Source organism: Capsicum annuum, chromosome 9, assembly GCF_002878395.1.
Source record: "Capsicum annuum cultivar UCD-10X-F1 chromosome 9, UCD10Xv1.1, whole genome shotgun sequence".
Taxonomy (NCBI): Eukaryota; Viridiplantae; Streptophyta; class Magnoliopsida; order Solanales; family Solanaceae; genus Capsicum; species Capsicum annuum.
Window position 1 is genome coordinate 93,389,924 of NC_061119.1, and position 24,770 is coordinate 93,414,693.

The following is a 24,770-nucleotide window of genomic DNA, read 5'->3' on the forward strand; positions in this document are numbered from 1 at the left end:
AAGAAGGCTGATGATACAAAGTTCGGCAAATTCTTGACGTTGACTATTAATCTGCCATTAGTGGAGGCATTAGAGCAAATGCCCAGGTACACAAAATTCATGAAAGATCTTATCACAAAGAAGTGGTCAGTTAGTTTTGAGGCTATGGACAATCTCTATCATTGTGGTGCTATTTTCACAAGGTCTTTGGTGTAGAAAAAGGCAGATCCGGGAGCATTTATTATCCAATGCACTATTGGGCCTCTTGAGTTTGCAAAAGCTTTATGCCACTTGGGGGCTAGCATCAATCTGATGTCGCTAGCTGTTTATAAAATGTTGGGTTTTGGAGACCCCACATCCACCAACATGCAACTTATGATGGTAGATAGGTCGGTAAAATGACCTGTTGGTATTTTATATGATGTGCTGGTGAAGGTTGCTAGCTTCATATTTCCTACGAATTTCATTATTCTAGATTGCGAGGTGGACTTTGAGGTGTCCATAATCTTAGGTCGACCTTTCCTCACAATCGGAAGTATGTTGATTGATTTACGAGGTAATGAGCTCTTATTTAGGCTGAATGAAGAAGTGGTGCAATTTGATGTGTGCCAATCAATGAAGCAGCAGAAAGAAATGAGTGTGTTCTTAATTATTGATGTATATTATGAGGGTGAGTAGGAGGTCCCGATAGAAGAGAAATTTACTATCGAGCCCTTAGCTGCAATGCTGATGAATTTTGATCGGGAAGGTATTGAAGAGTATGAAGAGACTATTTGTTCTTTGACAGGAATGAGGTCATACTCTTATGCCCTTAAAAAGCTAGATCTTGACCTGAAGAATCGATCAACACCACTGGCTAAGCCATCTATTAAAGAGCCACCGATGTTAGAACTGAAAGAGCTGCTCGGGCATTTACGGTACGTGTTTTTAGGTAATGGAAATATGCTACCCATGATTGTTGCAGCCGATTTGAGTGAGCAGTAGGTGGAAGCACTTATTTCGGTGCTTCAGAGGCATAAAAGAGCAACAGGCTAGACTATTGCTGATATTATTGGCATTCCCCTTGGCATTTGCACTTATAAGATACAGTTTAAGGATGACTATACTCCAACTATCGAGCATCAACGCCAACTTAACCCACCGATACAAGAGGTGGTTAAGAAGGAAATTATTAAGTGGCTGGACAAAGGAGTGGTTTATCCTATTTTTGATAGTAAATGGATAAGTTCGGTTTAATGTGTACCCAAGAAAGAGGGCATGACTATTGTTGCAAATGAAAAGAACGAGGTGATTCCTCTCAAGCCTGTGACTGGTTGGAGAGTTTGCATGTACTACCATAAACTAAACTCATGGATTTTAAATGACCACTTCCCAATGCCTTTCATGGATCAAATACTTGATTAGTTGACAGAAAGGAGGTGTTATTGTTTCTTGGATGGATATTCTAGCTACAATCAGATCTGTATTGCTCTTGAAGATCAGGAGAAGATGACATTCACATGCCCGTATGTCACTTTTGTATCAAGCGAATGCCGTTTAGGTTATGTAATGTACCCGCTACCTTCCAAAGGTGTATGCCATCTATTTTCTCAGATATGGTTGAGGACACCTTGGAGGTGTTCATGGATGATTTTTCTGTGGTTGGATATTCATTTGAGCTATGTCTGGCAAACTTGAGTAGGGCTTTGCAGAGGTGTGTGAAATTCAATCTTGTGCTTAATTGGGAGAAATGCCACTTCATAGTGAAGGAGGGCATTATTCTCAGGAATAAAATTTCAGCAAAAGGGATAGAGGCTGATCGAGCCAAGGTAGAGGTTATTGAGAAGATACCACCTCCCATCTCAGTAAAAAGGGTGCGTAGTTTTCTTGGGCATGCTGGCTTTTATCGGAGGTTTATAAAAGACTTCTCTAAAATTGCAAATCCACTTTGCAAACTCTTGGAGAAGGAAACTAAGTTCTTCTTTGATGCTAAATACATTAAGGTATTCAAATGCATTAAGAGGAAGTTGGTTGAGGCCCCTGTCATTGTTGCACCGAATTGGTCAAAACCGTTTGAGATAATGTCTGATGCAAGTGGTGTTTCCCTTGGAGTTGTACTGGGGCAAAATAAGGAAAAATTATTTCATCCAGTTTATTATGCCAGCAAAGCACTAAATGGAGTTAAAAAAAACTACACCGTAATAGAGCAGGAACTTCTAGCAGTGGTGTATGCTTTTGAGAAGTTTCTGGAATATTTGCTAGGTACCAAGGTAGTGGTACACACAGACCATGATTTCTTGAGGTACCTAATGGAGAAGAAGGACGCTAAACCAAGGTTGATTCGATGGGTATTGCTACTTCAGGAATTCAACTTTGAGGTTAAGGATCAAAAGGGATATGAGAATTAGGTGGCTGATCACCTATCCAAACTCGAAGGTGACAAACTAGTAAAAGACGAGCTTGAAATTGTTAATTCCTTTTAGGATGAGAAAGTATTGACTGTAGTGCTCAAAAAAGTACCTTAGTATGCTGACTTCACGAATTATATGGTAAGTGAAGTAATGCCAGAGAATCTTTCCTTTCATCAAAGGAAAAAGTTTCTCCATGATGTAAAACATTATTTTTGGGATGATCCATATCTTTTTCGGTGATGTATGGATGGTATTAGTAGATGGTGCATTCCATAAGTAGAGATGTTGAGTGTAATGGAAGTGACTCATGCTTCCCCAGTAAGAGGTCATTATGTTGGTGATCGTACTGCCAGAAAAGTGCTTCAAAGCATCTACTATTGGCCTACTTTGTTCAAGCATGCTTACGAGTTCGTAAAGAGATGCGACTAATGTCAAAGGCAAGGGTCTATCTCAAAGTTCCATGAGATGCCAATGTCCAAGATGTTGGAGGTAAAACTGTTAGATGTCTGGGGAATTGACTTTATGGGTCCCTTCATTTAGGATAAAGTACATACTAGTTACGGTTGACTACGTGTCAAAATGGGTCGAGGCTTTGGCTCTGGTGGATAATAAAGAAAAATGGGTTGTTACATTTTTAAAGAGAAATATTTTCTCTCGCTTTGGGTACTACATACCATCATAAGCGATGGAGGATCACACTTTTGCAACAAGATATTCAGAGCTGCCTTGGTAAAATATGGAGTCAAACAACATAAGGTGGCTACTCCATACCACCCACAGACTAGTGGGTAGATGGAGATCTCTAATCAGGAAATCAAAGCTATCCTTGCCAAGACTGTAAATGCTAGCTGGAAGGATTGGTCTAGGAAGCTGGACTATGCATTATGGGCATACTGAACAGCTTTAAAGACACCCATTGGCATATTGCCCTACCAATTGGTTTATGGCAAGGCATGCTATTTGCCGATTGAGTTAGAGCATAAAGTGCTGAGGGCACTAACACATTTTAACCTGAAATGAAATAAGGCAACAAATATGATACTGGGGTAGCTAAATGAGATGGATGAGTTCCATCTTAGAGCTTATGATCAACCTGATCTATACAAGGAAAGAATGAAGAAGTACCATGACAACAGGATTGAAAAATGGGATTTCTAAAAAGGTGACTTGGTGCTTCTATTCAACTCCAGACTCAAACTGTTTCTAGGTAAGCTCAAATCTAAATAGTCCAGCCTATTTAAAGTGAGTCAAATCTACTCATATGGAGTAGTGTAACTTGAAAATAAAGACGAAACTATCTTCAAGGTAAATGGGCAACGTGTGAAACTGTATATCGGTCCAAAGGAATTGATAAAGAATATTGCTACTGTCTATCTCGATGAAGTCTGAGTAATTGAGATAATTGAGTCATGCCGCGACAATAAATCAGGCGCTAGTGGGAGGCAACCCACAATGTGTTATTGTAAAGCATTTGTTAAATTAAGTTTGTTATTATTAGTGCATTTTTGATGCGTTTGTGAAGTGTGCAGGATAAAAAATGCAGCAAAAAGGAGGAGTGGTACAGTTGAAAACAGGAGTGAAAATCTGAGCTACTGGAACAAAAGTGACGGATAATTCAGTGAACCACCAGTCCCATGAAGGTTCACCATTTCCTCCATCGCAAACAGGCAGAAAAAGTCATTCACTGATAAAGTTGACGATTAAAGTGATGGACTATCCCAAATTTGGTGGACCGTCTAATCGACCATCCAAATCAAACTGGCCTGGGCTCTGGCAAGGTATGACGGTGACTTTGGTAAACCGTCAAAAATTCAGTGGGTCATCCCTATGACCATCGCAACAAAGCAGAGTTTCTCAGGTCTTGGTAAGATTCGACAGCCAACCTAGTGGACCATCACAGATATGATGGACCTTTGGGACAGCCTCACTGTAATCTTAATTCTGGGTTGGATCGGGTTGAATCTAAAGCCTTGTTAAATAACTCGTACTTGACCCAAAAAGTTTTAAAGTGATAAAATAAAGCGGTTACATACGTTGTAACTTCTTCTAATCCTTCAATTGTTCAACTCCCTTTGTATTCAAAGAATTTGAAGGAAATTACTACCTCTGGGACTCTACATCTCTTTTCTTTTCTTCTATTTAAACACATCCATTCTTCTTGTTCTCTTCACACAATCAAGTTGAAATAACAATTGAAGAGTTAGTTTTATTAATTTTGTTCTCTAAAGTTGCAAGCTAGTCACTCTGCAAAATCAAGGTATGCGCATAATTCTATTCTTCTTTGTCTAAATGACACGTCTAGCTATGGGATGTATTTGGCAAGTTATTTTGTAAAGAAAGTAGGATCTTATTACAGTTCTGCTGTATTGAATTGCTGAAGGTCTTGAGCATAATCTAGTTAGGTGAAGTCTGAGTAACCTACATGATTAAAATGTGAAAAGTTATGCTTGATTGTGCTATTGTTGTCAAATATTGTTAAACAAATAATATTTCTCAGTAAATGCTCAAATATAAGCCAAATTGAAAGCTGAAGAAGAAAGTGCGATGGTCGAAGTGGTGGACCATCACTTTTGCGATGATCTACCAAATTAATCGTTGAAATGATCCCAGATGTAACACTCACTAGAAAAGATGTGACGGCCCAATGGTGGACCGTCGCTGTCTCGATGGACCACCAAACGGACTATCGCAAGACCCTGAAATTTCTGACCCCTATATAAGACCTGACGGACCACCTGGTGGACCACCAATTACCTGACGGACCTCCAGTGTGGCCGTTAACCTAAAATTTTTATTGTTTTGTCCTGTTTTGTGCTATGAACCATTTCTTACTTATTCTACAGGTGTTATGGCTCCCAAAATTTCATTAAATAGAGGATAAAGATCTCAAAAGGGTAGAGGCAAACCAACATCCGATTACAACACCAGGCAACGTGAAAGGGAAACTTTCTGTCTCTCCCAGTCTGAAGAGGAGGGCGACAGCAGTACCATCTTGAGCCTAGATGAGGCAACGGTTTCTACAAACCAACCCAAGCCTGTTGAAGATGAAGTTAAGGTTATTGACATGGGAGATCAAACTGAGGCAACTGAGGTGGAGAGTGAACCCAAGGATATTAACGTAATCAAACATAAGGATCCTTAGTTTTGAGACGCGATTAGATGGCAGATAGATAGAGAAAGAAAGAAGTACTATGATGGATTAACACCTACAACAAGATGGATAAAGAGACATTTTGTAGAGGAACATCAGATTGTGACAACGGAGCTCCATGAATACCCTGAGTTGGAACGCCGTTTCAACGAGTATGGACTAGCATGGATGAGCAGACCACCTGGAGTGTACCAACCAAATTGGGTAAGAAAGTTCTTTGCCAATTATCTTGTGTTAATAGAAAAGGAACTTCCAAAGAGGACATCGGTTACCAGTTTGCCAAACAAGGAGTCTGTGCCTATTCGAGTAGTGACTATCGATATTTCAGCCCGAACAATTAATAGGATGTTGGGCCAAAATACGAAGCTCCGCTTGATATATCGGATCTTGAGTTTAGGTTTAGGACTGCATCCACTCAGAGGCCTTAGGTGGCTTTGTTATTGACTGATGATGGCAACCCCTGTTGGTTGACAAATTTACTTGAGCATATTGCAAAGTATTCCATTAACTTTAAAGCTAAGTTCTGGTGGGCAGTTGTCTGCTTAAGGCTAATGCCAACAAAAGATGAAGGAAATTTGGATAAACATAGAGCTGTATTGGTGGCAAGCTTGGTTTTGGGACCACCGGTTAACTCCGTCCATATTATTATGGGTGAGATATTCATAAGAACACACAAGATATCTAGCGCATTGCCATTCCCCTGCTTAATCACTAAATTATGCAAACAAGCAGGTGTGCCTCTGATTCGTGGAGTTGATAATGAAATCTCGACCACACATAAACAGGACATTGAGAAGTCAAAAGATGACTCAAAGTTCGAGATGCGTGTTACCAAGCCGCCTGCTTACCAGACTCAATCTGCACCACCTCCTGATGCTACCAAAATACCTGCAGGTATGCCTCTGCCCATCACCACTTATGTGCCACCCGAGTGTGTGCCTCCAAATACATTTACAGGGTCAGGTTTTCCATAGTCTATGGGTGAAGCAAATTTTGCTGAATATCATTCCACACAAGAAAACTTTTCTAAGTCAGTGAAGACGTAAAAGAGGTCTCAGAGACAACCAGATAAGTGGGCTGCAGACTTCAAGCCTTTTGTTGATGAAATCATGGCTGATGCAATCCATTCATTCCAAACCATTCAGACTAGGATAGACACCATGGAACTTCATATTAACAAAAGGCTCGATTCACTATCCCTCTTTGACCTTGCTAAGCTAATGGCTAAATTTGAACAAGCAAAGGTGGATATTACTGAGCTAAAGAGTAGGTAGCTACATCAGCTTATTTTTGACCCAACCTTGGTGGAAGGTGATGTTGATGACGGTATTTTGGACTTGATGGGTAGACCAGTAAAAGACAAAGAAAAGAAGCAAATAGATGAAAAAGCTGCAAGAAAAGAAGCAAAGAGAAGAAAGAGAGCAGAAATGACACCAAAACAACAAGAATGGCATGATATTAAGAGAGCTCAAAAGAAGTCGCTGAAAGATGAAAAAAAGAGGAGAAAGAAAGAAAAAGATAAAACAGCAGGGGTATCCACTAGTGCTACCCCAGCAAGGGGGCAAAGTGCAGGATCGGTTCGAGAGACGATTTCTCCTATCTTAGAGGGTGAGGTTGTGAGTGCCCCTACCACCATAGGGGCCAACATTGCACCAGGTGAGGACGGTGGAGCCTCATCACACTTCACAAATGCCTCAGATAAATAAGAGGCAAAATAAGTAAAACCATTTCCTTGTACTTTAAATCAATGCTTTTAGGACAATGCATCTATTTTTTTATGGGGGTGGTGTACTTGTACCATGGTGGGTTGTGTTGACAATTTTTTCCCTCCATGTGCTATCTAGCAGAATCAGCATGTCTAGGGTGTCTTATTTTTTGCATTTCTAATTTCTTAAACTTGTGATATAAATATCTATGTTTAATGTTATTTATAAAATGTTTTTTCTTCCCTATTTCAGTATCCCTTTGTAGATATGAATAATGAATGATGTTGGCATAAGACTATGAGAATGTATGTGTAATTATTTACTCTAATCATGTATCATGTGTGCATAACCTTCGGTGAATCTGTGTTTAGCATTAAAATGTAAGAGGTGCATAAATCATGTGATGGAAATCCTAAGAGTAGCAGAAGAAGTTTAACTCAGTTGCCTCTGTGTGTGAGGAGTTGTCTTGAGTTCTTACATAGTGTAGTGCCTAGAACTTTCCCAAGTCATTGATACTGTCTTCTAACTGGTTCAATAGGATAGGATGGAAGGCCTCCTTGTACTTTTTGTCCACTTAGCCTAAATAATTAACCTCTCTAAAAAAAGAATTGCTCCCTCACTTGAACCCATTTTGAGCTTTTAGTAGTTTTCTTCATTTTCTATAATTATAATTAACTCTCCTTAGGGTATTAGCATTCAACCTTGGCCCTGGCCCAATATTAGGCATTATGCACCTTAACTTAGTCAAAACACCTAAGTTGAGGGTGGCTATTATCAAAATATAAGTACCAGTAGAAAGCTGGTTTAGAATATAGTTAAAGGCATTTGGCCATGATCTGTCCAAAGATATTATGCACCTTATCTTACTACATCAGCATAAGTTAAGGGTGGCTGATGCTTATTAAAACAAAGTGATTGTAAGCAAGTTGTTGAAAATAACAGCTTGGGCTGAAAAGATGCTAGGGAAAAAAAGTTAAGTCCTAATGAGTCACTTTACCTAAAAGAGTACCCTCACCTAGCCTGAAGCGTCATTAAAAGCCTAAAAAAGACCTGTTTGATCCTAGCGAATTAGATTTGCGGGTGTGTTAGATGGAAAGGGCAAGCCTATGAGTACCTGGACTATGCTTGTAACTTCTTTAATGAGCATGAGAGTTTATATTGTGTCCACATAGTATAAAGAGTGGTGGACTTCATTGTTGTGAGGGAAACTGGAGTTTGCTTAGTTCTGCTATTCTCTATGGGACATGACATCCGTGTTTATGTGTGCTGAATTATAATCAATGATGGGTGTAGAGCTTGCTCGTTAAAATTCATATGAGTGAAATAACGAGTGAATGGTTGCGTCAAAGTGGTTCATTAGTTGGTTGCTTGTCATGGTATGGTTCATGTTTGCAATTGGATGATGAGTTGCTTGAGGATAATCAACGATCTTAAGTTGAGGGTGTTGATGTTCCATCTTTTGACGAAACATTTTGCATCTTTTTCTTTGGAAAGTTGTATGTTTTCAAGAAACTAAAGTTGAGTTTAATGCTATTTTTTAATATTTCAGGGTAAAGAACTAGCTGAAGAAAAAGTTTCAAAAAAGTTGTAGAAAAACACTTCTGATGGTTAAAATGGTGGACCGTCAGTGTTGCGATGAACCACCAAGTTAACTGTTAAATCAAATCAGAACTCAGACTTTCAGAAAACCCTACGACGGTCGAAATAGTGGATCGTCAGTCTTGAGATGGACCACCAACTTGACCATCAGGCCTAGACAGAACCCAAGACTTCAGGTCTTACTGTGATGGACCAAATGGAGGACCGTCAGTTTTACGATGGACCACCAAGTTGGCCGTCAGTTTTATCCAGATAGTGACCTTCCAAGATCAGCAGCGATAGGCCAAATGGTTGACCTTTAACTTTGCGATGGACCACCAATTTGTCTATCACTTTGGACGCGGATTTTATGATTTTTAATTTTAAATCCCTTTTAGTTGGGAATATATAAATACCATGTATTTGGGTTTAGTAATCATCTTTTTATCATTAGTTTCATATTTTCTCTTCTATTGAGAGTTGTGTAACACTTTTCATTAAGATTGAAATCTAGAGATTGAGATTTGATAATTAGTTTTTATATTTTTCATTGAAGATTGAGAAGAACAATATTTTGACTTTTGTAAGTTCCCTCTTGAAGCAATTTATGAACATCAATATATCTTTGATTTCTTATATGGAGATGAGTAGCTAAACTTCCATAACTAGGGTTATGAGAGCCTTGATGTAGAGAACTATTTTAGGGTTGTGAATTGGTTTGATTTCTAACATCTATCGAAATTATAAGAATCTTTCTTCATTATAATGACATATGTTGGTTGCAAACTTGATAAGTGATCCCATGAACTTCACTTGTCTGATAAGAAAGTGGATGTTGGGAAAAAAAGTGATTCACATAAACTCCATAGGTTTACCCTTTAGATTAACGGGTTGATGCCTTAATAGGATCAACCCTTATGAGAGTGTTATTGAATTATGCATGAATACTTTAAGTTCGAGAGAAGTAAAGGGTGAAATACTCATTAGGTTAAGAAACGCATGGGTAATCCTTAGAATTCAATAATTCTTGTAATTGAATTCATAAGTTAGAATTCGAACACAAACTCACAGCCCTAATTGTTTGAACATCTTGGTGAGCATAAATCTAGTTAATTCATTCTTATTGAAGGTATATCTACATCAACTCTTAGTATCTGGACTTTTGTGTGACACAAATAAAAAAGAACACTGTTAACATATTCAAACTCTTTTCTACTCAGGAACCTTAGATCAACAGTCTAATAATATTCACAATACTTAGTGAACTCAGTATTCCCTATGGGATTCGATACCAAACCCAGTTAGGTTATATATTTGACAACGACCTCTTACTCCCTCATAAGAGAGGTGTAATTTAGGTATTGAATTTATAGTCTCCATACTTAGAGAAGAAAATATTGTATAAATTTTGGGTGAAGAATACATTGGAGACTTTCTAAGTGAAGGATTAGCTCACTTTCATTATTGATTTGTGGGAGTGCCAAGTTTGAAGTAACATTCACTTAATCTTCAACAAATTATTTCAATGGATATTTTGGGTATATCTATGCTTATTTATCTTATGTGTAGCTAGATCTCCCTCTTAGGGTTATGTGTGAATAGGGATTAAAGTATGCGTGAGTTGTTATTGATTAGCTTCTATTTAACAGTTCATATTTATGGGTTTTATCATTGCTATGCTAACTTGGTTGGGGTTTGATGGGTGAAAGCCCTAAATACCTATATGGGTATGATGAGTAAAAGCTCCATGCTCTAGAAAACCCAAAGCCATCTTCAAAAGAAGGGTTTTGGGTAAAGTTTAGGAATCCATATCATCCTCGAATAAAGGATATGGAGACCAAACCAATGATAGACATATGTGTGTAGTTTGCTAATGATTCTCCCAATAAGGAGATTAATTTTGGGATTGATCTTGTTCTGTACACTCTTCCTATTTCTATTCCCCCATATAGAATGGTTCCAGGTAAGTTAAAGGAGCTTAAGGAGCAACTAAAAGATCTTTTAGATGAGGGTTTCATCTATCCTAGTGTGTCTCCATGGGGTGCACCAATGTAATTCATGCATAAAAATGATGGTTCCCTTTGGATGTGTATTGATTATCGATAGTTGAATTAGGTGATGATAAATAATAAGTACCCTCTTCCAAGGATAAATGATTTGTTTGATTAGCTTTAGGGTGCTATGTTTTTCTCTAAGATTGATCTTCGGTTTGGGTATCATTAGTTAAAGATTAGGGATGTGGATATCCTTAAGACTGGTTTCCGTACCTGATATAGGCATTTTGAGTTCCTGATTATGTCTTTTGGGTTGACTAATGCCCCGACAATATTTCATGGACTTGATGAATAGTGTCTTTCATCAGTTTCTTAATTTGTTCATTATTGTGTTCATAAATGATATTCTAGTGTACTCTCAGAGTGAGGTGGATCATGCCGATCATATCTACACGGTACTATAGACCCTAAGGAGCAGCAGTTGCATGCCAATTTTTTAAAATATGAATTTTGGTTGAACACTGTCACTTTTCTAGGTCATGTCATTTCTAGTGAAGGGATCATGGTGGATTCACAAAATGTTTCAGTGGTTAAGAAGTGGCCTAGACCCATGAATCCAATCAATATTCAGAGCTTCTTAGGTTTAGTTGGTTACTACAGAAGGTTCGTGGAATGATTTTTGACTATAGCTACCCCATTGACTAAGTTGACTCAGAAAAAGGTAAAGTTTTTGTGGTCTAATATGTGTGAGGGTAGTTTTGAGAAGCTAAAGGATAAGCTGACTTTGACACCAGTCTTGACTTTGACAGACTGCACAGATAGTTTTATAGTCTATTATGATGTGTACCGTGTGGGGCTCGATTGCATCTTGATGCTGCATGGTAAGGTGATAGCTTATTTCTCTAGACAGTTGAAGATGTATGAGAAGAATTATCCGACTCATGACTTGGAGCTATTGGTTGTGGTGTTTGCATTAAAAATCTGGCATCACTATTTATATTTAGTGTATGTGGATATCTTTTCAGATCATAAGAGCTTGCAATATAGGTTTACTCAGAAAAAGCTTTACCTCAAGCAAAGAAAATAGCATGAGCTGTCCAAAGATTATGACATGAGTCTTCACTACCATCCAGGTACAAATAATGTGGTTGCTGATACTCTTAACATGTTATCCATAGGTAGTCTAGATCATATAGATGATGCAAAGCGAGAATTAGTGAAAGATGTTCATCGTTTGTCTAACCTTAGAGTCCTCCTCTTATACTCTGAAGATGGTGGTGTATTTGTCCAAAAGGTAGCATAGTTATCCCGGGTGCTGAGGTAAAGGAGAAATAAATGTTAGATCTTATCTTGATGAGGATCATGGGTGATGTAGGTGGACAAAAAGTAATTACTTTTGAGGTTAGTGGTGATGGTAACATGTGGTACCAAGGTAGATTGTGCATTCCAGGTGTGGATGGATTGTGTGAAAGGATCTTCGCTAAGCCGTACGAGTTGCACTATGCTATCCATACTGGCTCGACTATAATGTATCATGACCTTAAGAAAATATATTGGCAGAATAATATAAAGTGGGATATGGCTAGTTTTGTGGCTAAGTGAATGGTGTGCCAACAAGTAAAAGTTGAGCGCATGAGGCCCAGAGGGTTATATCAAAAGATTAAGTTGCCTCTGTGAAAGTGAAGTGATAAACATGGATTTCATTACTAGTCATCCTTGATCTCGAAATTAGTTTGATTTGATTTGGGTCATAGTGGATAGGATGACTAAGTCTGCTAACTTTTTGCTAGTGAGGACTAATTTTTTGGTAGAGAATTATGCAAGGTTGTACGATCCAAGATATTGTAAAGTTGTATGGGGTTCCTGTTTCTATCATCTCAGATCATGGTATGCAGTTTTCATTGCACATTTGGTGGTTGTTTCAGAAAGGATTGGGGACCCAGGTGATTCTTAGTACTGCTTTCTACCCACAGTCGAATGGACAAGCAAAAAGAACTATTTAGATATTGGATGATATGCTTAGAGCTTGCGTGATTGACTATGGTGGAAACTGGGTTGGGCACTTGCCTCTTATAGAATTTGCATATAATAATAGGTACCACTCTAGCATTGGGTTGGCTTTATTTTAGGCTTTGTATGGTAGGGGGTGTAGGTTTCCTATTGGGTGGTTCGAGGTTGGTGAGGCAGAGATGTTTGGTTCGTATTTGGTTCACCAAGCCATGGATAAGGGGAAGGTTATTTAGAATAGGCTTAGAGCTGCCCAAAGTTGCCAAAAGTCCTATATGGATGTGAGGCATAAGAAGTTAGAGTTTAAAGTTGGGGATAGGGTATTCTTAAAGGTGCCTCCCATGAAAGGAATTAGGCGATTTGGGAAGAAGAGGAAACTTAGTTCCAGGTATGTCAGTCCATACTTGGTTTTTAGAAGGGTTGGCAATGTTGCATATGAGTTGGAGTTGTCTTCTAGTTTTAGCTCCATTCACCCGGTGTTCTATGTTTCTATGCTATGGAAGTGTGTGGGTGATTCGTCGCAAATTATGCCTATCAAGGATATTGGTATTTCAGATTTTGTGTCTTATAAGGAGGTCCCTGTTGAAATATTAGATAAGCAGGTATGTCAGTTGCAAACCAAGGACGTAGCTTCGATAAAGGTTCTATGGAGGAACCATAAGGTAAAAGAGGCTACATGGGAAGTTGAAGAGGATATAAATTCCAAGTACCCATTCCTATTTCCCATTTTAGAAAATTGTGCTTAAGGTATGTGTCGATCTTAACAACTTTATTTTTTTGTCTTTGTTAAATATACATTTTGAATTTCTTGGTAATCTTTTTCTATCTTAAAGGTAAGAGTAGGGATATTTGGGGTTAAATCTTGATAGTCACCGCCTTGTCCTATCATTCATGGATGAATGATCTAAGTGGGAGAGAACTAAAATACCCTGAGTTTTGGTCATTAGAAATTTCCTGAGCTTTAAGCTCACTATCCTACTGATGACTTAACTATACGAGTTATATAGTGTGGGTAGGGGTCAGGTGACCCTAGTAGTTAGGTGTCTAGTTATGGTGGTTGGGTTTTTGATCTTGGTATCGGCTTGGTGGAATGAGTCATTAGGGTTGGTGATGGGTCATTAGGATGATCCTCTTTACTTTCTCAAATTTCTCTCAAGAAAAATTGGATAGGGTTTCTTTAAAGTAGTCATCTACGGGCTTAAGGATTAATTTCTCTCCATGAATCTTTATAATTCAGTCATCTTACTCTTCCCTCATTGTTATTTTACTAAAGGTAAATGATTTAATGTATGGTTTTCATGGTATTGTTATGGTTTTGTAATAAAGGTTGGAGGTTTTGGATGTTCATGGTTGATTAATGTTCCTCATGACTGGGTTATGGGTTTTCATGTTTTATCTATGTTTTTCCACATATGGGTGTATAAGAATGGTGATTTAATTTAGAGGTCATGGTTGAGCCCCCAAACATGATGATTTTAGCTCTAATAATGGCATGCCCTCAACCTGTTTATGAAATTGTCAATGAGAATGATTTTGTCTCATAGTTTGACAATTCTTGGAATGTTTACATTGCATAAATGGTTAAAGAAACATGAATTGGTTTTGAAAAGGCCTTGATGGCCATGGTTTGATTATAAATGGTTTTGGTTAATTGGAAACGAATGAGTTAAATTTGGTCTAATGGTTTATATGGCATAAGGTAATACACTTGCCAACTCTAATTTTTGTATAACGATACCAATGTTTAATGCCTAATTGAAAGGCTCCTGCGTAAATGGTTAGGAATGTGTAAATGATTTAATATGGGCTTAAAGGGGATTGAGTAGAAAAGTCATGGTAGGTGGGGTTGCCGGGGGGACCGACACTTGAAACTCACATTTGCCGATGTGAGAGTGGTCTTGGTGACCGTGTGCATGATGTCACACTTTATATTTTTGAGATGTACTAGTCATCTCAGGTTTTTTTCTCTAGTCCTACGGCTGACACGCACTGAGGCCATTTCTGTAGGGGGAGCTAAACCTATATAACCCATGGGTGGTTTTAGGAGGGCTAAGCTAACCACCCAAGTTAAGGATTTAAATGCATGTTAAACCTTATTCCCTATCCCAGCACGATATATATGTATACATATGATTGTATATGGCTATTTGATTTGTTTTTGAATGATGGCATTATTTTATCTTTATCCTTAAGTACATGCTAACATTCACTCCTCTAATCGTCTTCAGGCGCTGTATCTTTATGCGATGCAGGAACTGACCATACTACCATTCTTTCTGCTCAGTGAATTGGATTCAGTGATTAGTTTGAGTTAGATTGAAGTGGTGAGCTTATATTCTCCGAAATAGTCCATTTCATGCTATGGACTTCTTTTCATTATTGTTATTTCATTGGTTTTAGTTTTGTCTATGATCGGGGGCATGTCCCAACTAGATGTTCTTTGATTTTGGTTTGAGGCTTTGTTAGACTACTATGGACATGGGCGATATCGATATTAGTGTTATCATTGGTATTGGATGGGATTGGTATTGGTCGGATATTTGGCTGTGGCTATTTGGTTATGGTTCTAGACTTACTTTATTGTCTTTAGGTTATTATTGTTTTACCTTGTTATATGTTTAGAATTTACCCGACACGGGGTGTAGTGTGGTTAATGGTGGGATATTGGGGGTGGTCTCTTATCTTGGTTGGACTTGAGATATCCGTCATGACCAGGCCCTGGTTTGGGTTGTGTCAAAAACCATGAAATGAAGGAGGTTTTATTTTTATGAAACTTAGTGAGCAACTAATGTTCACTCCCATGGAGTCTAACACAAGATAGGGTAATACATCAGTCCCCCAAGCCTCATCTATTTCGGGAGCTAAGGTAGCATCTGGAAGAGCTCTCGAAACCTGAAAAGCTTTCATAGTAAGAGTGACTTTAGTATAATCCAATGAACTCAGAAAAACCAAAACATATTCTAATACCCCTTATTTCCCTAGCCAAGGTTACCCCTCAGTACATGGGTTATCCAAAATAAATTCTCTGAAATACTTAGTAATTTTTAAATTTGGGCCTGCCATTGCATAGGAAATTTGATTAGCTTTCCAATGATATAAAATTCGCCTAAATTTGACAATCGGGTAAGAAGTTATGGTGATTTTAAGTTTCAGTCGATAAACATCGTCATTCAGGCCAGTAGTGCATCGTGGAGTGTGTTAAAATAGAAGTTGTCGATTTCCAGTGTTGCTCTGCAATATTTGTGCGTCGCACCATAGGCCCAGTTCATAATTGTCAATTTCCAGCGTGCCAACGCGATTCCACCGTGTCGCGGTGCACTTTCAGTTTGAAAACAAAGTGGAAACGCGATACCACTGCATCGCGCTACCATATAAATTCCCAATTGTTATTTTCCAGTGGTCCAGCGCGATAGCGTCGCATCGCGTAAGGGGTCCAAATTGGGAAAATTTTACTAAAACTTAAAGTTGCGCCCAGGGTTAAAATAATATTTTCCCATGATTCCACCTAGATGTGGGATTTAATCCCTTAAAACATGTAAAACCCTTCATTATTCACTTTTCTCCAAAATCAAAAGGTAGTTCCCTCTCAAGAAAACAAACCCTAGCTCTCAATAATCAAGGTCAATCCCAAGAATTCCTCCAAGAACTCATCAATTAAGGTATGTTAGATGTTCATCCATGGATCCTTACCTTTCATGGAGCCCAAGAATCCTTTCTCAAAATATAAGATTTATGATTTCCATGTTTGAGTTAGGTTGAATTCATGTTCAAGATGTTGTTTGAGTTTTAATCCGTGATTTAGATTACAAATTCCAAGAATTGATTCTAGTATGTGTTGGATTACATGATATTTAAGATAAACCCCTTAATTTGCAAGTTGATTGTTGTAACCATGTTGACCCTAAGTGTTTATGATTTAATGAACCAAGTATACATCTCATGTGTTTGATAAATTGTCTATGATAATGAAATAATGTCATTATAGCATGCTAACATGTATTCCCCATTCATGTACAAGTTAATGCATTTCAAGTGTTTGATGGAATGTCTTTATGAATGAATTATGACCAAGTGAACATTGTTATGTTATTCAAGATTATGCTTTTCTTTACTTTTCATGCTATCGAGTCCTGAGGGTATTTAATACCCGATAATTTAGCTGTTTAACTAGAGCCAGTGTCAGTCACAGAAAAGTATCAGTTATGTCATGATCAGTAGTACTCTCAATCTATTACAAAACTCACTAGATATTCAGTCAGCTACAGAACTTAGGAAAACTCAGTAATGTCAGTGAATTCAGTCCAGTTCAGTCCAGTATAACAGTTCAGTGTCCTTCAGTTGGGAGTATGATTCAGCAACGAGTGAACTCAAGGATGGGGGCTCACCTATCATCAGAGGGTGTGATCCTTAGAAGCAATCTTTGCATTCTAGAACTATGTAGCCAACATAAGTGGAGACATCATACCTGCCAGTTAAGGGTTGATGAGCTGCCCTACCTGCCAGTAAAGGGTAGCATCGTTCTAGATTAGGGAACCTACCATTAGAGGGTTACTCTTCAGCTTGTCTTTACCCGTGGCACGGTACTTGGACACTTCTAATTGGGGTGATTGAGTCAACCCCTGCTTAGTTATCTTATCAGTTAAGATTTGGGGCATGTCGGTTAGATGATTACCTCTCATAGTTTCAGTTTCAGTCTCAGTCTTTAGAATAGAACTCAGTTTAGTTTTACAGAATCAGGACTGTCAGATATAGTCCCTCAGTTATTAGTAATTCAGTTCATTAGTGATCTGGATTATCAGTTTATTCAGTTATAAGTTAAAAGATTCAATTCCAATATACTCAGTCACTGTACGCACAGTATGTTCAGTAGTTATAGATCCACCATGTATGCTAATCCAGCTCTTGTATATCGTTTAGTTAGTTATTGTTCATGCATATGAACCCATGCATTCAGCCTTATGTAATACTTCGAGAATCCAGACCGATAGTATAACCATGCTTCAAGATCATGAGAAATAAATCTTAGTGATTTGGTAGTTTTATGATCAAGTTTGATGTATATTAATGCCTTAAATACGTCCTATCTATTGGACGAATCAAAACATCCCTTACCGATTGAATTCTTGAGAAGGATTTTCGTATAGTCAACTTCAAATGAGCATGTCTCCCATTCTACAAAGATTTTTTGATCTCATAAACCACCAACAGATAAATAATTTAATTATCTCTCCAACGATACTAATTTAACAAAAATCCGGTATCATTGTAAAATGTTATGTCCGTTTTACTGAGAGCTGTCCGATCTGCCCAGGAGCGATGGGCAAGCTGACGGACCATCGCAACTAAAGTAGTAAGGCCGTTTTATATCCCAACACTGATGGTTGGAGTGACAGTTAGTCACTAGAATGATGGTCCGTCACTTAGTTTTGTCTGAAACAACATTGAAACACCATTTTAAAGGGATTTTGGGTCTTTTTCCACCCTATTTAACACCCAATCACGTCAAATCAAAGCACATAACTCCTCATTCATCCATAATATTAAATTTAGGATTTCTTTCAAGATCAAAATCCAAGAACAAGATTCAAACCCTTCTTCAAGAAACTAAGGAATTTCAAGTCCTTCAAGTCAAGAACCATCAAGAAAACATCAAGATCTGTGTTTCCAATCCAAGAACGTTCAAGAGACATTAGTTATATTTCAAGATTCAAGATTTTAAGGTATTCAAATGTTGATTCTTGGGTTGCTTCCACCCAAGAAGTTCAAAAATCCTTTTCAAAATTATAAGTTTATGTTTTATGAGATTTTATGATTTATGTGTATGGAAGTTCATGATTTTGTGTTGTTAAACTTTTAATTCATGATTTAGATACAAAGTTTTATGCTTTGATCCTAGTGTGTGATAATTATATGATGTTCATGAAAAAGCTCCTTCAAGTTGCCTGTTAAGTGATGTGTTTATGTTAATTAGGTGTAGAAATTATTGAATAACCAAAGCATGCTCCCCATATGTTTGATAAAATATTTGTGTGAAGGAAATAGGGCCATTATAGAATGTTGACGAGAAATCCCCAATTATGTATAGGCCAATGCATGTCAAGTGTTTGTTGAAAAGCCTTAGAGAATGAATTGTGACATGTTATCATGAAATCCCCCAACTATGTGTTCTTTAATGCATGTTAAGTGTTTGATGCAAAACCTTATTGAATTGTGTATGAGCCAATAGTAAGTCTCCCTATTCTATCACATGTTTATGATTTCCTAGTGCTTGAAGAGATGATTTAATAATTATAATGGTGAATGAAAGTCCATGGTCATGATTATTCAAGAATGGTTATGTTTTATTTTTATGTTATCGAGTTCTGGGGGTATTTATACCAGATAATTTAGCTGCAAGTCTAGAGTCCATGTCAGTTTTCACAATAATCTCAGTCAAGCCGCGATTCTTAGAACTCAGTGAGTTACAAAACTCAGTACTCTCAGACTGTTATAGAACTTAAGAAATATCAGTAATCTTAGTATCATTAGCATTCTAGCTTCTGTTCAGTACTCAGCTCAGATCTTAGTAGTATTCAAGTGTTCAGTTTAGACCTCAGTAACATTCAAGTAATCAATTCAGAACTTAGTATCATTCAGTTAGATAATGAGATTCAGTTGTATTCCATCAGTCTTTGGAACCAAGTGAACTCAGCTTAACTCAGTTGATCAGTAATAAATTTAGCTCAGTCTAGTACAATTTAAGAAAAAGAATCAGTTCAGAGTCTTTTAGTTAGGAGTAGGATTTAGCACCGAGCTAACCTAGGGATAGGGGCTCACCCATTAGAGAGGACTGAGATCCCTAGGAGCAATCCCAAAGTTCCAGAACTATGTAGCCAACGTAGGTACGAGATGTCACCTGTTAAATAGCACTGACATACTCAGGGATCACCTGTTAGTATATTATATATATATAGGATTGATCCCAGGGGTCACCCGCTAGATACGACTGACTCCTCAAGAAAGGTCTTTACCTGTGGCATGGTACTGACACCCTTCCAACTGGGGTTACAGGTCGGACCCCAACTTAGCTAGAAGGGGCATGTCGGTTAGATGACTACTTCCCACTGTCTCAGTTTCAAAATCAGTCTCAGTAGAGAAACTCAGCTCAGTAGTCCAGAGTAAGGAATGTCAGATACAATTAATTGTTATGATTATCAATAGACTCAGAGATCACCCGTTAGATAGGACTGGTCTTAGATTCAGTTAATTAGCTTCAGTATTATCAGATTTAGAGATCACCCGCTATATAGGACTGATCTCAGACTCAGTTAAGTACTCTCATTACCAGTAGATACAAAGATCACCCGCTAGGTAAGACTAATCTCAGATTTCAAACGAGCATTCCCATTATTATTAAGATTTCAGAGATCACCTGCTAGAGAGGACTGATCTCAACTTCAGTACTCAGTTATCAATATCAAAATATTCAGTTATTTAGTATCTCAGTATTAGTAGTGAGTTCAGACATCAGTAAAGAGGTATCCGAATCTCAGTATTCAGTGTCAAGATGATTTCAGTTATGGTTTGTTCATTCATGCATATGTCCTCATTTTACACTTTCATATTATTTAGTTAAGCAATTGTTCATGCATAATCCCTTGAATTTATCCTTACCTCATATTGCATACTCAGTACATTCCAATGTACTGACACATTTGTGCTATGGTGTTTTACTTTACACCATAGGTTCAAAAGCACGATATCTAGAGCACCCTTAGCAGCTTAGTTCCAGTCAGCAGCAATAGACCTAGCAGTGAGTCTTTATCATTCGAGGATGCTTTATTATTTTATTATATTTCTAGACTCAATATTTTAGTAGATGGAGTTAGTTGGGGACATATCCCACCAACTCCTTATTCAGACAGTTTAGAGGCTTTCCGATTACAGATTTTTCTGATTAGTTATTCAGACAGATGTGTAGTTTTGATATTTATTAAACTTTATTCAGTCGTATTTTAAGTTTTTGAACCTTATGGCAAGTTTTTGCCAATCTTACACATCTATTTTAGTGTATTATGCAGTGCTCAATTACAGGTACCATAAAAAGGTTAGCTTGTGGTCCTTAGAGATCATGAGCACCGTGTAGCATCCGGGGTGGTAGGATCAGGGCGTTACAAACTTGGTATCAGAGCCTAAGGTTCAATAGTGTCCTAGGAAGTCTGAAAGCAACATCTAGTAGCGTCTTGTAGTTGGGTGTGTTGCCTGCCACATTTATGTACAGGAGGCTATAAGATGTTTTAGGAAAAGTTTCCTTTCTTTCATGTCTCAGATCGAGCTATAGAAAGGTCCTCTAAGAAATTTATGTGGATTCACAGCATGCTCCACTCATGTCAACTCCACCTCACCTTCAAGGTAATAGAAACAGTGAAGCTTAAAGTCTTAGAGATACGACTTTCTTAGAACATCCCTGCAGATAGTTATGGGATCGCCCACAGGCTCAGAAGTATTCCATTAGATCCTTTCTCAAAATCCTATGATAGCATATGACCTAGAGTTAGAAGCAGGAGTTTAGCAGTAGTAGAGTTGGAATACCGTTAGCCATATCAAGAAGATTATGTATTCATAGGGATAGTTGTATAAGAGGTAAATCAGTAGGCTTGAACAGTGCATGTAAGAATTTAAGGTTATTGATCAAAAACTAAGTGTGAAGGTGTGGATGTGAGTTAAAAGGTGTGATCTTAGTAGTTGATGAAGGAACATAAGAAGATGATGTGTTTAGTGAGACAAGCATGTGTCGAAAAGGGGTGTAAGTATGTGATGATGATTACAAAAACGAAAGAATGTTAAGAGTTGTATTCCAGAAGATAGTATTAGCAGTGAGTTTTATACTTTTAGGTGCAGAATTTTTGGATAATTTTATCATTTATGTGAATTATTGTACCCCATACTCTAGAGTAGATTGATTGTGGTCCAGTTCAGAGTGTAGAAAAGTGTTCGCAGACTTATGATGGTGGCTTAAAGCTAAAGTAGAGAGTGTAGTCAAGAAAGTACAGAAGAAGTACTCCAATTAAGCATAAGTTTTCAGTATGAGTTAGTTTGAATAGCCAGTAAGTAAGTATAGCAGTCAGGCAGTCAGATTTATATGGTTTATTTCCCCATCTTTCCATTAAACCATATCATCCGTAAACTCAAGAATGTGACTATTCCAAGATAGAAATGTCCTAGTAGTTGCAAGATTGGTTCAGTTCATGTATCATGCGTTAGTTTCAGACTCCTAAGGTTCAGTTATGATCTAGTTCGCAGGTGCCTCGTACATTGCCTCAGTTTTCCCAGTATTTTAGTAAAGTAAGCATTCTTAGAGGGACATTGAACCCCAAGGGGGAGATACCCCATAATCCCTCGATGCTTTCATGTCTTTACACCCATTTAGTTGCATGTTTAGATGTTTCTCACAAAGTTAGTATCAGTTATCATTGCATAGTCAGACATTCATGCATTAGATATGCATGTTCAGTAGAAGAAGCTCAACTTATTAGAAATTTTAGAAAGTATTTTATGAAAATAACTCAGTCATACATCTGTGCATCAGATATGCATGTTCAGTATAAGAACATAGAATATCAGTAGTTCCAGTCATATAGTCATGCTTCATATGATCATGTCCAGTAAGTAAGTTCATCCTGCTAGTATTCTCAGCCTAACCAACCTCACTCGAGGATGAATATTCCCAAGAGGGAGATATTATAATACTCTGAGAATCCCAACCGATAGTAGAACCATGCTTCAAGCTCATGAGGAATAAATGTTAGTGATTTGGTAGTTTTATGATCAAGTTTTATGATATTAATGCCTTAAATATCTCCTATCTATTAGACGAATCAAAACATCCCTTACCGATTGAATTCTTGAGAAGGATTTTGGTATAGTCAAATTCAAACGAACATATCTACCATTATAAAAGGAGTTTTTGATATCATGGCCCACAAACATATATATAATTGAATTATCTTTCCAACTATACCAATTTTGCCAAAATCTGGTATTGGAGTAAAAAGTTATGGCCGTTTTACTGAGAGCTATCCAAGCTGCCTAGGAGTGACGGGCAAGCTGACGGACCGTCAAGTCAGCGACGGACCATTGCTTTGGCCATCACAACTGAAGCATTAAGGCCATTTTCTGGCCCAAAAATTATGATTGAGTGATGGTCAGTCACCAGAGTGACGGTCCGTTGATGATAGGCGAAATTACGCGCCTATATCAATATATTTTGCCCATATTTTAGCCTAGTTTCGAGAACTAATTATCTATTTCGTACACTTTTAGTCCTTTTTCCTGTAAATGAGCTAACAAATGTGATTAGGAAAGTTTCAGGTATAAATGATGCAAAATACAGCAATTTATGGCTTACTTGACGCAAAAGAAAGCTCACAAACGAGATGGAAAGGAGCTGGACGCATAAAGGACTAAATCTGCTGCATGGAAAATCTGTCCCGGGCTAAAACAGCATTTCTGAAGACTTTGGGACTTACAGACACAAAGCTGGATTTTTGCCATAATACATTAACCTAGTGCAATTAGGTTATGTGTTTCATCATTCTATTTGGATTATAATTTTGTAACCTTACCCTAGTACAATTGGGTCAAGGATTTCATTAGTATATTAGGATTTGGTTATTTATTTTATTAGTTTAGTAGGAGTAGGATAGGAGTATTATAAATACCCTATCATGTTAGAGATTTTTAAAAAGGGGGGAGACATTCTGACAATTCATTCATCTCCTTACAATTAAGACATCTTCCTACAACCCATTCTCAATTCTTCATTCTTCTACTCTTAAATTCCACAACAAGAGAATCGTTACTTGCTACGGAATCACTAAAACCACACGCCAAACACCTACTATTCACGCCATCCACCATGCAAAGCGTGATATCCTTCGCATTCATGGGTAACTAAATCTCTTAGTTGGGGTTATGGAAGCCGAATGAATTACTATCTATAGCTATGAGTTTGTGAGTTCAAGACAAGTATATTGCTTATATCATTATTCTCTTCATCTTAAATCTACATTCTTTGCGGTTCAAACACAAGAACACGCCATTCTAACATCTAACCTGTTCGAGAGAAAGGTTATTTGTCTAGAAAAGAAGACGCATAGACCAACGCCAGTCTAACATCTGACTTGTTCGAGAGAAAAGTTATTTGTCTGGAAAAGAGATAATGTCAAGGTAGTAGGACACCCTTTCCTATTAAAAAGCTAGTGCCGTACCTGGACTAACTTCTTGGAGAATTCGTACCGTTAGTCACGCTTTAAGCTCGAGAGAGTTAAAGTGAAATAGTCCTTGTTTAGGTCGAGAGACGCTTGGATTTACCATCGACTACAATTCTCTATAAGCAATTACATGTCAAGACTCTACACACTCATAGCCAATAGAGACGTATACCTCAGAAGGTGGACATAACCCCAACGCCTCAATTCTCATTGTTTACAACACACGTGACAATCTCTCTTTATTTTGCTATTTTCAGTTCTTACATTCTTGTTTTGGTTACATACTACAATCCCCCCTTTCCTACGAGACTTGCACTAAAAGTCTAGTAATTTCTCTTGCTTGTTGGCCAAGCTATTCTCTGTGGGATCGATACCCAACCCAGGTTGGGTTCTATATTTGCTAACGACCGCTTTACACTCCCACGAGAGCTGTAGATTGAGCGTTATCATCCGTCACTCAAACCGTCATTTTGTCTGAAACAGCGCTGAAACGCCGTTTTAAAGGGATTTTGAGTTTTTTTTCCACCCTATTTAGCACCCAATCACGTCAAATCAAAGCACATAACTCCTCATTCATCCATAACATCAAAATTAGGGTTTATTACTAGATCAAAACCCAAGAACAAGATTAAAACCCTTCTTCAAGAAACGAAAAAATTTCAAGTCCTTCAAGTCAAGAACCATCAAGAAAACATCAAGATCTGTGTTTCCAA